General features: G+C 45.3%; 1 protein-coding gene across 5 annotated transcripts in view; it reads right to left on the reverse strand.

The window, feature by feature from the left end:
• Positions 1–3,761: 3,761 nt before the first annotated feature.
• Positions 3,762–15,973, reverse strand: part of UBE2G1 (ubiquitin conjugating enzyme E2 G1) — a 100,390-nt gene continuing 88,178 nt past the window's right edge. For 4 of the 5 annotated variants that reach the window (XM_025864046.2, XM_073881518.1, XM_025864044.2 and 1 more), the window contains one exon: positions 3,762–6,806. The gene's annotated coding sequence lies outside the window, so the exon portion shown is untranslated. The other variant, XM_073881517.1, reaches the window with a different exon arrangement.

Here is a 15,973-nt window from a genome sequence, read left to right on the forward strand (position 1 = left end):
ACACCCCACTGTGGACCTCAGTGCACACCCCAGGACCCCACTGCGAACCCCACCAGGGACCAGAGGCCGTCGCTTAGTCGTTTAAAGCCCATGCAAGTGGACATGAAGGGACAGAGAGGTGTCAGGAGATCAGTTGATGACATCAGTTCACAGACCAGAGAGCCGAGAGATCTGGGGAGAGGCGTGGGCTGGAGGGCCTGCGTCAGGTGTCTCCTGTGCGTGTGAACCAGGCGCTTTCCGAGCAGAATCCCCACCTGGCTGAGAGCATGGATGATAGTGTTGGCCAGGCCTTGGGATTTCCCGGCAGACAGAGACAGAGTGCGTGAGTGGACAGCTCAGGTGCTGACCGGGTAGGGGCTGGTGGAGGGTCTCTGTCATATCGAGGGCCGGTATGGGCCCTGTGGTCAGGGTGGCAAACGGAAGCTCCTAAGTTCAGTAGCACTGGGTCATGATAAAGTCCAGGATAGGGAAACACACCTGCGGCAGTGAACCTAAGAAGCCAGGAAAATTAAGTACTGGGATTGAGAGGTAGGGAAGAACGGAGACCCTAAGCCAGGAACGAAAACCTTCAGTGAATCTGGGGATGTCTACTCACAAAAAAACAGGCTTAAGGAGTAATACAATCAAATAGCAGGAGATCTTTCAAAACAGATTTTGTACTCAAAGGAGAAGCAAAAGAACGGTGATGGCACCCATTTCTGGAAGCATGAGGACCGCAGGGGAAGTGGTGGCTGGGAGAAGGCAGAGATTGAAGAAAGGGCCTGAGAACAGGATGAGGGATCAGAACAGCAGAGGGGGGGATCCCAAGTTGGAGAAGCCGTGGGTGCTATCAAAGGTAAGCATTCGTGGATAGTAAGGGGGAGTAGAGAAGGAATTTGGAGTTTAGGTCATGGGGTTAAAGTTCTGAGAGAAGGGAGGGACACACGGGACATGGAAGAGAAGAGGTTGTCAAAATGTGTCAGGACAATGGTTTGCTCAGGGAAATGATGTTCCAGCTGTGGCAGGACACTAAAGATGCACGGGAGGTGGGCAGGGGCAGAGTGGCGAAGCCGGGCTGAGCAAGCGGCACTTAGACTAAGGGGGATTAGGGGAGGACTTGCCTGGCGTAACGGAGCTGCCATAGCCCAGAGCTTCCTTGTCTGTCAAGAATGGCTTAGAGGTGTGCCAAATGGTGAGCCACTGGGGTCATCAGTGTGGCCTGGCAAGCCCGTCTCCTTTGGCCACAAGCAGCTTTGTCCATTTAAGAGCACCCTACAAACATTTTCTGGGGCATAACATAGAAATGAGGTGGAAGTGTTTGGGAAATACCATCAAAGCTGATGCCTGTTTTGTATCAGACCACTTACCTTGGTCTCACCAGCACCAGCCTGGTATCTGACATACAGCAGGTGCTTAATGTTTGATGAGTTGTTACCTCTGTGAGCTATACCAACAGTCAGGAAAACTGGGTTCAAGTTTGGCTCAGCCGCTGATGTGCTGCGTTGATGAAGGCGAGTCCCTGCAAGCTCATGCTCCCATCTCAGACTCTACAGCAGTTTCAACAGAGAGTTGGACTAGAATCCATGGTTCTTAATGATTTGGAGGGTCATGACCCCCTTGAGAATGTGATGAAGACCAGGGACGGCAGGACACATGCAGGAAGAAACAATTTTGTGCCCTTCCAGCTTGCTTGGACTAGATGCCCACAGTCAAATGGAAACTCACTGAAGGGCTCAAGTACTTCCTCATCACAACCTCCCTCAGATGCAAGTGCAGTCCTCTTAGAAGGGCCCGGGATAGAACCCGATCCTGGGCCCTTGTCTTCTGAGTGTACTCATAACTGGTTTGAAAACCCTGAGCTACGGAGAGGCCTTCTTAATAGGGCCTGTGACACAAAGCATCGCTAGTACTGGGCGAACTAACTCCAACACCCAGCAGGCTTCACTGGAGATCCCAACATTAGATACGACCGGAAATAGAGACATTTTGAAAAATCTGAGCACTAGAACAGAGCGCAGTGTAGACCTGGTTCAGGTTTTGCTCAGATGAAGAGGAACTTGGTGTGGAGTTATCCGGGACAGGGAGCATGAGGTGCGTGAATGGTAAATGCTGACTGCCTTAAGGGCACAAGGGAACAGACCCTTCCTGGGGGTGGAGCACCATGTCGTGGTAGAAAGGGGAAGGGAGGGAATCACTAGACTGGTAGTCCAGTGAATTGGATTCAGGTACCAGCTCCAACATACGCACGCTCTGACTTTGGGGAAACCGTCCCTGAAGTAAGGGGTAGCAGCACCCACTATATAAGTGAGGCCGTGGAACTGAATCCCGGCCGTGAAACTTACTTGCTCTACAGTTTTGACATACTGACCTGAACCTGTTTCCTTATGAGAAACCATTACTTTGGAGGATCCTTGTAAGAATGGGACTACACCCTTTATGAGACACACCTGTACAAGCCTGCCACGAAGTAGAAGCTGGATAAATAGCAATAGGATTTCTGGGGCTCCTAAGGAACCCACGGCGTGATCATGCTTATTCCTAGTGAGATACTGCTGGGAAGGGAGAAAAACCAAGTATTTTGCCTAGGACTTTCTGTGCAGCTCCTAGGTCTAAGATGTGTCTGCTTTTTGTGAAAGTCTTTTCCTTCTCCTTTGATTTATTCCATCTGTATGAATAGAATTCAGAATTTTTTATCATTTCACTACAGCTCTGGGGGGCATGCTGGTTCAATGAAACAAAACAAAACCATAAACCCTAACCCTACCTTGGCAGTCCTGTTACACACATCTGAAACTGAGCAACCAAAATGCCTTATCCTGGAAATAGTTTGCTCTGCAGACTGAATTCCTGCTGGGGTTTGCAGTCCTCTGGAAAGGCCTGTCTTTATGAGGGTTAGGGAGAAAATCAGTGGGTCCTTCTTTAAAGCCCAGAGCCTTGCACACAGTACACCTAGTCCAACACCTGTTTCTTCGCATTTGAAGCAGCTTGTTTGCCATAACCTTGGGCAGATGATTGTGCATAAAACTGGTATCTAATGTTCAGGGACATCATCTGGACCCTTTTGTAATTTATTTCAAATGTATTTATCAGGAAAATCAAATTTCGATAATGACCTCCCATCTGCTCTCAAGGATTTTCTTGTCTCTAACTCGGTTCTGATTAGAGATCTGGCTGCTGCTTCTTTTCTCTGGAAGGAGGAGACCTTCACAGCCACAGGCAGCATATGTCCCAGCAAACACCCCCTCACAGTTGTAAATCCACATGGTGGAAGGCTAGGCAGTGACATCCTATTAAGAAAAAAAAAGAAGAAAGAAAGAAAGAAAAAGTACTCAGTCTTGCCTCTTTTTGCCGCTAACTTACTAAGTGATCCTGGGCAGGTATTTAGGCCACGTTTGCCCATCTGTGTGGAGGAAGGGAGGGTGGTGCTTGAGATGGTGCCTGTGCTCTTTCCAGTTCACCTTCAAGTCTGGGTTCTTCACCTTCCAGCTTACTATGTCTGTGGTAGAGCCAGTTCAGGCCGAAGACAAAATCCCCCAAAATGCCCTAAGTCAGCAGGCACACAACCCTGGTGAGGAAAAGTGCTTGGCCCCATACTGGAAATTTTAAGACTGTTATATCAGATTGGAAGTCAATCTCCCACCCTCTGGTTCCTTCTTTAAATGAAGTTTTAAGAATTCGTTATCAAGATTCCCCTGTGGACCTCTTGGTATCATGTGCTGTTTAGAAATAATCCCACAACTTGCTTTTGAGACCTGCATCCTAAAACCAAAATAGCTCCGTGATACAGCCTCTAAGTCATCATTTATTGATTTACAGAGCACCAACCACATGATGGAGGTGCTTTACAATACAGCAAACATCACAACAGAACTCACATAGTTAAATACAATCAACAAGTTACAGAACTAAAAAAAAGCTGGAATGAAGCAACATTATGTCAAATTTCAAAGATGCTGAGAAGTGGCAGGTACAAAGAAGGTAATTCCACCAACTGGAGACCAGACAGGCAAAAATAGATACACAGGCACCACAACCCAAAATGTGCAGATTGGTAGAGGGTGAAGTGAGCATATAGAATAAAATTTCACAACCGAGAATGAAGGCCATTAAAGATACCAGGACACCCAAGTGATCAGAGAACCAGTGGAATCGCCTCACAAAGAGACCGCCTTGTAATGACAAGGAAACCAATCTCACGTGGATTTTAAACTCACAGAACAGAGGCCAGAAAGCCACTGAGAGCATCCATCCCATTATGAGCACAGACTGAAATCTATAAGCCTTTACAAGAACTTGGAATCCATTTAGGAAACAGCCAACAATTCTAAAACCCATAAGACTGTATAGATGTTGTTGATAGTTGGCACAGAGTTAGGGAGAAAAATCCTTTTCCTAAAGCAGAGAGGACTCACCTCACACTAGTGATGAGGCACTGGTGGGACAAAAGCCACCTGGATCAGTGTCACCTGAGAGTGGTTTAGTATCAAACGTGGAGGCGTGGAGTTCACACTGTCAGATGAACACGGGGAAAGGCACAGGTGACGCCCCTGGCAGAGGAGAACAGGTCACACCACCTCCCGAGGCCTGTGTGTCCACATGTAGCACGCCAGGGCGCCAGGTGGAAAGGAGCATGAAGGGAGGGGCACTGGTTCCTGGCTCTCCCTTCGACTCCCCTAGATCTAGCCCCAAAACACACATGGTTACACCAAAGTACCTGCATGAAAGTGGCACTTAGAGTTCAGTAAGAGTTGTCCCTGAGTTAGTAGGTCATTTGCTGCTCCCTGAAGAGTCAAATCCCGGGTTTTAACTCAACAGATCACTAGCAGAATCACAGCAAGAGGAGAGCAAAATCCAGTCTCCGTTCTGCCACCAGCAACCATGTGAACAGTTTCTGATTGAAGAGTAAAAGGGATTGCATTCAAATCCCAGGCAGGTATGCAGTACCAGCACTTTGGGGCAACAACTTTTACAGTCTTTGAATAAAAAAAAAAAAAAAAAAAGTCACAAATGCAGTTCTTGAAGAAAACCAGCTGCGATGAATCCAATCAAACAATTTTCACATTCAGTCATTACACATTTATGGGTTTTTATAATGCTTCAGAGTAAAGAACAGACAAGGATTTAGAAAAATCACTCTCTACTGTGTCTACATCCTCAACCATTTTACTTTTGCTTAAAGAAGGACATGCAGAGTCCACAAGGATGGGTTACTTGTAGGGACCCTTTCACTCTCTGCCAAAGCATCTCTCCAAGCCCCACAGAGCAGAGACACGCCGATCCTCACAGAATCATGTCCCATCTGGTACTGTCTCCGTTTATGTCCCTTACAGGCCAACTACTACACTTCCCAATCCCAACCTCACATCCAACATAGGGGAACCCGGGCCTGCCATTAACACTGCACACGTTCACTTCGTCATTTCCTGAAGCTGTTTTAGAAAACATGATATGAAATATACTTATGCTCAAACACTAATAAAATCCAAGTGCACTATGTCAGTGACAGAATCTATATGTCAAATAGCAAAGCATTCACACCCCTGTAATGCTTTGAGATCCACATAAGAACCTAGATAGAGCCCAATACATACACTGCCATGGCCATGGGATTTTCAAGTATTAAGTCTGTTTGCATAAGGAATCAACCTGAGATTTTTCTAAACTGCACTTCTCTGGCATTCAGTATTATAACCTTCATTCAATACAATAAAAGCCAACAACTTGACAATTATTGGAAAAAAATTATATTTTGGAAGAACTCACTACATTAGGTGACAGAATTCCAAAATCAAATTACATGAAAATATACATCGCAATTTCTTTGTACAATAAGTGAGAAAAATCTGCAATATAGAAGGAACAGAGGCAAAGAAATACGGAGGGCCACGGAGAAAGGGGTGGGAGGTCAACAACGCCTGTAAGAGCAAACCCACAAGTTAAGCAGAAAGCCTGCAGCTGTGCACACTAATCCATCCAACCTGAACGCCCAGGAACGAACGGGAAGGCAAAAGCAAAACCAAACCAGAATTTTGTACTGTCTGGGGCAAGTTTCAGTAAGCTGAATTCTGAACCAACTCTTTAGTTCTCAGGGGTGACTGAGTTCAAGAGCTCTCAACAGCCAAAATGTGGTATTGCTACACCCGATTCAAGAGATGGTGCAACTAGAGTACAAAACGGCAAGCACCTAGTGATGACCACTCCTCTGAAGTCATCGTTAAAAATCAAGTAGTTGCTTATTAAGTATTTCAGTATTGGAACTAAATGATTTGAAAATTTTCTGGCAGAGAGAAGAGAGAAAAGCAAAGGGGAGTGTGTCAAAACAAAGAAGATACAAAAGTTTAGTAAGTGAAAAGAGTTTAATGAAGCCTCAATGGTTTAAAGGAAATTAAATGGAAACTTTTAATCCTAATTTTTTTTCATCTGACATGCTTTAAGGAATCTTTTAAAACTGATAAGAAACAATGAATAGGGAAAGAAAACCTGCTAAAATCTTTTAGAATTTACACGATTCTTATTCTACTACAAGAAAGCATTATTTGGTACAAGGTGTATTTGTGGATGTACATGAATAGTATATATATTATCCGGATCATGTTGTGCTATGTACAGGTCTTTACAATTCTTCCTGAAGGTTAAAACAGTTCATTAGAATTCAAAATGCGTAATCCTCTGTAAGTTGGCACTTGTTAGGCTCTTGTCAGCTCTGATACTGGCATGTTCTATTGCAGCCCAGCTCCAGCCAGTGTCCGCCAACTTGTTACAACAGAAGTCCAGCAATAGGTGGGTAGAGTGCAGGAAAAACAGTGCCATGTTTCTCAATTGGAGACCTGCGACAAAACAAACAGCATTACATAATGAATTTACAAGAGGATTAAGTGATTAGAAATTTTTATTTGTATTCTATTTCTTTGGAAACAAGTTCTTAATTTTCGTTTTAAGCTCACTTTTGTGCTCATCCAACATGGTAGCCACATAGGCCCATTTTATTTCAAATTTAAATTATAGTAAATAAAATTTACAATTTAGTTCAGGTGCTCAATATGGCTAGCCACTACCATACTGGACAGTACAGATGTAGAATATTTCTACCTATCAGCGCAGAAAGTTCTCTTGTACTTCCCTACTTTACATTGTTTTCAATATCCCAAATGTCTGTCAACTTACATTGCATCTAGAGTCAAATAGAGAAGAACTGCTTACAAGTCAAGTGATTTGGAAATTTATTAAGTATTTAAGGATATTCAGAGAAACAACGTAAGACTGCCATACTTCCCAACTTGCTGAATTTTATCCAACCCTATAGGTTCGGTCCAAACCCATTTTCTACGTGAAGCTGCCCCCAACGGACCCTCTACTCCAAGTACAGGTACTTCTATTACTTTGCATATCTGGCCAGTCTCATGCCCTCAGTCAGCCTAGAAGTCAAGAACCCATCTAAATAAAAACAACTGCTATCTTATCCAGCACTTACTATGTGCCGAGCAAGTTTACAGACTTGTCTCATGCAGTGTTCACAAGCACCACACAAAGGCGTTTCCCCCCATTGTAGAGAGAAAGTGAGATGAGGTGGCACAGCTAATAAGGGGCAGGGTTTCTTGCTCAAAAAGTGAGAAAAACACAAGGTTTAAGTTCAAAAAAAGTCTAAGTTAGGGGAGCCAGAGTGGCTCAGTCGTTAAGCGTCTGCCTTTGGCTCAGGTCATGGTCCCAGGGTCCTGGGATCGAGCCCCGCGTCAGGCTCCCTGCTCAGTGGGGAGTCTGCTTCTCCCTCTCCCACCCCCCCTGCTTGTGTTCCCTCCCTCGCTGTGGCTCCCTCTGTCAAGGAAAACAAAACAAAACAAAACAAAACAAAAAAAAACACACGCAAAAAAGTCTAAGTTAATGATTGGACTTCCCTTCAGAACTGTTACTGTTGTGTGCTCTGAGTACACAGGGGAGCAGGGAGGAGAATCCTGTTCTTCTATCAGATCCAGGTGCTCCAGAAACTCACACACCTGTTCTGTCTGCCAGGCACAGTGCTGGGCACAAAGAACCTGAACAGAAGATGACTGGAGAGTCAAAGGACATAATGTTAAGCTCCTAACAAAGAAGCCAGGCATGCTCAGAGTTAGGACAAATATTTAAGTCACACCACAGTGTGTCTTCTAAAGGCCCAAACGAATTTATCAACCTCACCATCACCCAAATTCAACGGTACCAAAGCTCTGTTGTGGGTGGAAAGCAAGCTGTGGGCCTACCCACATGTGGCCCTGCATGCGCCCATTTCCCTGACGTGGACCACCTCCGCAAAATAGCGCCTGAGAGGCAGAATGACTGCTCCATTTCCTTCCAAAGGGGTTGTGCTGGTCAATGCTCTCGGCCGCTGGCAAAGCCAGGAGCGCGCCAGAAATGCGCACATCACATTCCCCAGAAGCAAGCTCTTCCACTGGTGCACAAACACACAAAATGTGCACGGATGTTTCGGTGGAAAATCTAAAGACATTACTGAAACAAAGACACATCATTACAGAATAGGCATTATATAACTTTTAGGTGATGTTACTTGAATGTTCTTCCAAAGACTAGACCAACCACACCCAAATTAGTCCCTGGCCATTTAAGCTCTCAGGGCTGAAACAGAGCTGGGTACAGAGATTCTATAATCATTCCCCGAGGACACAAACAAGAAATTTCAGGGCCATGAAACAATCACTTTAAAAACGGTCTGTGTAAAGTTTTAAAAAGAAAAATACTCCAGAGGGGACTGACTGCTCAGTCATTAAACACCTAAAATCAGGCAACCCAGCTTTAAATAGCATTAACTTTTTCAGCAGGAATAGAAAAATCTGTTTTCTCCCATGAACAAAACGTATTCTAAACAGGGAAAAAGCCTCAGTACAGTACATTAAAAGCAAGTCTGTCAGTCTTTTCTCTAGAAAGATAAATGTGCAACTGAATCTCCCTGGTCACACCCTATTTATTTAAACTGATGGTCCTGACCTCTGACAGTCATTTATGTTTTGTAAGTGTGTCCCATTTCCAACTTAAACTACATCTACCTGTTATTAAAATCACATACATTTGATATTAATTGAAATTATATCAATTGTATGTCTTTATGAAATAACTAAGTATCTGGTTTTTTTTTACCTCAAAACTTCGTATTATTCCCAATTTTTAACCTACAAATCTGGAGATGGTTCATCTCTAAAGGACATCAGTATCTTGGTCTATTTATTTCTAAAACTAGAATCAAATCAATTTCCTATGTGGCTACACAACTCAATTTTTTTTAAAGTCTAAAAAAAAATATGTATCAGGCAAGCATGCTTCCAAATAAAAAACACTTTTGATGTTAAGGATAATAACAAAAGTAATTCCTCATTCAGGAATAAATGCCCCAGTAATCTCAACCATTCTTCACCGAGAGCAGTCCCTGCGTGTGGGGGCGCTTCCCATACCTTCCACACAGATGCCCCCGGCGCCCCTCGAGGCGGCAGCACCCCACCACCAGCCCACTCTTCTTCCGCGCCGGGGCACCCGTGACCATCCAGAGCCACTTCTTTTCTGAGGCCCAAAGCACCTCACACAGTCTGGCTCCCCTCCTGTGACCCACCAGCCCACGGGTTTGCTTCTTCCTTCTGCCCTGAAATGTGGCGACTGCGTAGGAGGTTGTCCCTGGCCCTTCTAAGTGAACCTCTGTCTCTACTCTGGGTACCCCCAGTCTCGGCCAGGGCCATTCCGTATCGGCCGTGTCTGACTGGCTAGAGCAGTCAGCGGCGTACCACATAGGACAACAACACCTGTGCAAATGGCAGGAAATGAACCAAAATCATTAACAAGAACTGAAATGTGCTCAGGGTCACCTATTCTTGGTGTCAGCTCCCACTTCAAAATACAAACCTTCATCCTTAATGATCCGCAACTGTTAGAAAGCAGACCTGTATTATCACATCGATATACACAAATCCTACTGAACTAGCAAAGTCCATGTTAAAATTTTAGAAAGTACTCTATGTCTCTGCCCGTTACTATATACACAGACACGTGCATCACTTGTGCCTGAGTGCTGCGAGGAGTCCGATTTCTGAAGACGAAGCTACTGTGTGTGTCAGTGGTCCCCTCCGGGAACAGAATTTTTGCTCACACGGAGAAGCTTCTGTTTGCAGAGCACCGTCATGCTTTGTCCCCGCAGCTGGGGACGGGAGTGAGCACAGAAGAGGGGCAGCGATAAAGAGGCGGGCAGGGAGCAGCAGCAGAGACAGAGCCCTAGCTCGCGTGGGCGAGGACGGGAGACGCCTCCAGAGGGGTGTCACCAGTGTCAAACCACACAGACTACAGGTCAAAACTACATTAAGCTGTGGATGTGGCCAACAGGCAGTTCCCACTCTCCCGGTCCGTTTACTCTCCTGCGGGGAGGGAAGAAGATGAGCCAAATGTGCTCCAAAGCAGACAGTTAAGGGGAAAAGGCAAAGCCCTCTGTTTCCCAGTGCCCTCTTCCTCCCAAAGTTAGGGACCACTGCAAATTTTATGAATTTTATGTATTTCTTCAAGTCCCTGCTTTTAAAAAAGCTCTTTACCACACAGCGAGTAGGTTGTACTTTTTAACTCAGATGAACCGTACCCTACTCGATGCTTTTTCTTTTTTGCAAATTGCTTTTCCTACTCAAGACTGTTTTTTTAAACTTAACCACCTGGTTACATATAACCAAGTCTATACTACACACGCATTTAGTTGCTGGGTAATATTCCACTGTATCAATCATAACTGATCAATCCTGCTGAGGGGCCTTTTAAAAATGACACACAGCGCTGCAAGCGGTGTACACGAGCCAGCCTGTCTCCAACCCACAGCCCGACCTCGCGGGGCAGGAGGTGTGCGGCTCAGACCACATATCGCCAACCTGCTCTGCAACGCTGACGCGCCTTCACTCATCCCGTACTTCAAGGACACCGTTTCCCCAAATCCTCACCAACATTTGGGTTTCTCAAACATTTTGATTTTTGACAATCCAGTCAATGTGATGCTACCTCCCTGTACCTTCATATTTCTGATTACAAATGCAGTTATTTTTCACATTACCTAGACAGATCATTTTCCTTTGTACTGCTTGTTTTCCCACTGATTTACACAAGCTGGTGGAGATTCTAGATACAAATCCTGAACACCAGATAGACAATCTTTCCCCAGTCTGCTGCTTGTTTTTAAGTTTATTGTCTTGTCATAATATTTACGTTTTCGGTTTTGACACAAATTTATAGATTTTTCCCTTCTCCAGGTGTTTTCTGTACCTAACAAGTCCTTCTCTATCTTGACATTCTCCCTTATTTTCTTCTAAAATAGTTGTGTTTTTCAAACTTAATCTTCTGTTCTGGGACTTACTGGAGACGGCTAACAAGGTTGGGCAGGCTGCCGGTATCAGGGGGTTGCAGTTCAACAGCCCTGCAGCAGATACGGTGGAGTGTTTCAGGAGGTCAGAAAGGCTTAACATGGCAGGAGCCTTGATGTTCAGAAGCCTGGGTGAGGTGCGGGGGCTAAGCCTTCAGTGACCCGAGCATGAAACCCACCAAGGATGCAGTCTGCTTGGGATCATCACTTACACCACACATGGTCTCGACTAAGCAGTGGAGAGAATATGCACCCCTCGCCCCGCTTGTGCTTTTCGCTTTCTCTCAAATAAATAAAATCTTTTTTTAAAAATGTTGTTTTAAGCCACAGGATTTTAGACAATTTGCAACACAGCAGTAGAGAACTAAAATAATCCCTCTAGCCTTAACGCAGAATAGTAAGATAGAGTCTTCCTGTCTGGTGGCCCAGAATGTGGTCCTGCTGCTGATCTGTGGGATGGGAGGGTTCGCCTCTACCCCGTGCCCTCTCTCCCTACCAGCCCACACCTGAATGAGAAGACAGATAAGGCTGTTGAGGTCTTTATGGAGGATGAGGTATAAATACCAAGACAAAGTGAAATAAGGAGACAAACTCCTAGACTCAGGGCCTGGGGGAGGGACTGGAGAGCTGTCCTCCAGCGGGCAGAGTGCTCCCGTCAGGCAGGAGGAAGACGTTCGAGGGGTCTGTTGTACACCAGTGTGCATATGGGCAATACTGCAATGTGCACAGAAGAACTGGGAAGAGGGCAAACCCTCATGTTTTTTTTTTACCACAGTTTTTTAAAAAGTGAACTAAATAAAGTCTGGATCAAGTTCTTGAATAGTAATACTTCCATTTTTAGAAAACACAAGTCATGGATTTGGATGTAGATTTTTTAAAACAATTTTAAATCTATTTGTGTTGAACCTCAGGAGTTTTATTTCACATCCACATCCTGTGGCATGATTAAAGCTACTGAGGACACACAGAAACAGCACGTTGACGAGTCATCAAGAGAACCAACCTTTACAAAGAGTCTGAGTGACAGGACAGCCTGGCTATACCTGCGGCAAGGCACCGGGTTTCTGTGGCCTAGCCTCATGCGTGACAACTATGTAAGGACAAGGGCATGTGAAGATCACACAGGCACCTCAATCCGACAGCAGCGTACCAAGCTCCGTGCATCGGTGGACGAGTACAACACAGACCTGCTTTTAGAAGAGATGAGTTAAGTCATAGATTTCAATGTGAATTTTTTAAAGTCCAATTTTCAAATGATTTCACTCTTAGTTAATCCAGATAGATGACTGGGCTCGGGTGCTTATCATGGCAATGTACTGTAGGTAACAAGAGTAAGAAAACACTCATCAGTGACTGCGAGTTAAGGGCTCTGAGGCTGCCAGGCTTGTGGGGGAAGAGGGGGCATCTGTTTGAAGAGCAACTGCTTCACGAGAGGAGATGGGCCTCGCCCCAGCACGTGGCGGAGCAAGGAGGAGATGCGTTCGTTCCAGAGCCCGGGCGTGGAAGCTAGCCCCCTCCCGGCCGGCACTCAAACACTTCCCGAGGGATGGGGAGATGCAGCCCAGAGAAGAGCTACAGGAACAAAGGGGGAAACGACTCATCATTTTTAACACACAACAGGTGGGACTGGGTACTTGCATGGTGGTCTAACAAGTCTGCGTTAATATGCATTAATCAGTGTTTCCCAAGGAATGTCCATCTCTGCCCACAGGTGAGCCAAAGGATCCTCCTGATGAGCTTCAAACTGACAACAAAATACTAATTCCTTTATTCAGTTCTTATCAACGAAAGACACATGCACTTCAAGGTCGATCATTTTTTACACAAAAGCCTGAGCTAGATTGGAACGACAACGAATCATTCACAAAATTGGTGTTATCAATTTTATTTAAAATTCTGCTCTGTCAAGGACTCCAGCTGCCACGTGCTCTGCAGCAGTGCGGGCCATCACCGCGTAGCTGGCGGACAGGCAACACGTGAGAAGGATGTTCTGTTACTGACTTTCCAACTACTGCTTCCTTACTCTTTAACTGGAAGTTCTCAGTTCAGTGTCACATTCACAGATCATATTTTCAACTAACCTATTCCATACAATGAGGTATTTTGAATCAACATTATTTTCTGCCTCCATCTTTTTGATGAGTGCACTTTACTCTTGAGAAGTGTACTTTATTTAAACACATGCGTATGTTATGATCCAATATAAACTAACTCTAATCCCACTAGCAAAGGAGAGAATATACAATCCCTTACAAAATTTGTTTGTGGCCCCTCATTAGTATGTATTTCATTTATTTAACTAATTTGCAATACACTATCAAGGTAAATATAATAAAATTCTTGGTTATTTCTTAAATTTATGAAGTACTACTTATGAGATGAAATCATGTGTACCCTTGGCTTCAGTATCTGCAGTTCTCTGTCGTCGCCCAACTCCCCTCTCTGACCGCGAAACCGTGTGGGTAAGAGATCCCCAGGACAAGTCACACCCGCGCAAGAACCAATGCAAAGAGCAGAGTGAACGCCGGGCACAGCGGGGGCACCCGGGACAAGCGTCCGGATGAAGTGCAGGCAGGAGAGCGCACAGTCGCAGCAGACCGAGATGTGGTCTATGAACAACGGTGGGAAGCAGGGCCACACAGGGAGACAAGGCCGGGGTTATTAACAAAACATAAGCAGGTTAGACACAGCAAGAGGGGGGGAGACAAATAATCTGAAGACCGCAGGTCGTTGCTATCCTTGATCGTAACAAAGAAGTAAGGCTGACAGCCAGCATTTCTGGTGACCGTGGGGAGATCAGAAACCAGGGACATCAAACATGGAAACAGGGCAAGTGGTGGGTAGACTCAGTCTTACTTCTGATTTGCACCTTTGCATTTGATACAGTTCATCATAAAAATAAAAAATAAAAATGAAAACAATGTGATGCTACTTTAGGGATAAGAAAAGCCAACTAATAAAACACATTAAGGTCAGAAACAGACCGACACATACCTGGTGATGTAATTTCCTAGTATAACCAACCCTGAGCATCAGTGGTGAAAGAACCTGCCAACAATCGATGCAGCCAATGGTTTTAGCCTGGGGTGTGGGCAGAGCCTCACACTGCACACCAATCAATTTCCAGAGGCTTCAACACATATACCAAAGGCAAAAACCATAAAACTTTCACAAGACAAGATGTAACAGGAGCTTTCTGGTGGCAAAGAAAAAGCTAGAACACAAAACGTAACTCCATACAGGAGAGGTCTAATCCGACTGCATTAAAATTAAGAATCTCTGTTCATCAGGGCGTCTGGGTGGCACAACTGAACGTGTGATTCTTGACGTCTGCTCAGGTCATGATCTCAGGGTCATGAGGCTGAGCCCTTTATCGGGCTCCATGCTCAGCACAGAGTCCGCTTGAGACTCTCTCCCTCTCCCTCTGCCCCCCCCCCCCGGCTCAACTGCACATGTCCCCTCTCTCAAAAAAAAAAAAAAAAAGCATCTCTGTTCATCCAGAGATTCCACAAAGAAAGGGAACTGACCAGGATACAAATCCAGAAGCTAATGGAAGAACAGCCCAAAAACAGGAATTTCCCAGGGAAAGGGCCAAACAGCTGGGCTGGCCACACACGTCAGAGCAAGGGCTCACTCCACATCCTTCCAGATGGAAACTTCATAGAGGTCTGGTGATATCAAATGCAGGGGAGGATCCAGAGTAAATGGAATCCGTATCCTTGCGAAAAGGAGCATAAATAGATGCAGAATTCTGGAGACAACTTGGCATTATCCAGTCCAAGTGATGTGCACAGACCCTTCACTCAACAATTCCAACCCCACGAACACACCCGGAAGGGCTCTCCCCACGAACATGCAGCAAGAAATGAGACAGCCACACTCACTCTGTCAGCAAACCCAAAGCAAAACACACAGATGAGAAACCTCTCCCCACATGAGAGGGTAACTGCAGTCAGAATTAAGAGCAGGACAGTGACTCATCTAATGAGGTCCCACACGACAGTGAGGACAGACGCGTACAACCAGACACAAGACAAACCGGTTTCCAGAATATAACATTGAGCAATACCAGGTCACAACGGAATGCGTCCACTGCAGTCCATGCACACACAGTGCGGCGTCCTACAGCCGTTTAGGGTAGTACAAACTGAAGAAATGATGAAGGAAAAACCGTGATAAACTCAGAACCAAGCCTATGAGAAGAGGCTGGGGCAGAAGAAGGGACACAGGGTAAAACAGGTGGCAGGAACAGGATGTACCATGACTTGTGATCCTTTACACGCTCCATGTCCTAAATAATTTTATCACCCCAACAATTAAGAAAAAATAAAAAAAGAAACCAAATAACTAAAATGTCACACATTTGGTCAGTGGCCCACACCATGTCCCCTTCCATCCTGGACTCCCTACTGGACGTAATAAAAACCTTCGGACAGATGGTATACAATACAGGGGAAATGTTTCCTATTGGCCCTATTAGTTAAGAACAGGGAGATAAAGACCAATGAAAACATGAAGGTAGGGGCGCCTGGGTGGCTCAGTCGGTGAAGCATCTGCCTTTGGCTCAGGTCATGATCTCAGGGTCCTGGGATGGAGCCCTGCATCGGGCTCCTTGCTCAGCCGGGAACC

Source organism: Callorhinus ursinus, unplaced genomic scaffold (assembly GCF_003265705.2).
Source record: "Callorhinus ursinus isolate GAN/ISIS: 27379988/994484 unplaced genomic scaffold, GSC_fseal_2.0 scaffold43, whole genome shotgun sequence".
Classification (NCBI taxonomy): Eukaryota; Metazoa; Chordata; class Mammalia; order Carnivora; family Otariidae; genus Callorhinus; species Callorhinus ursinus.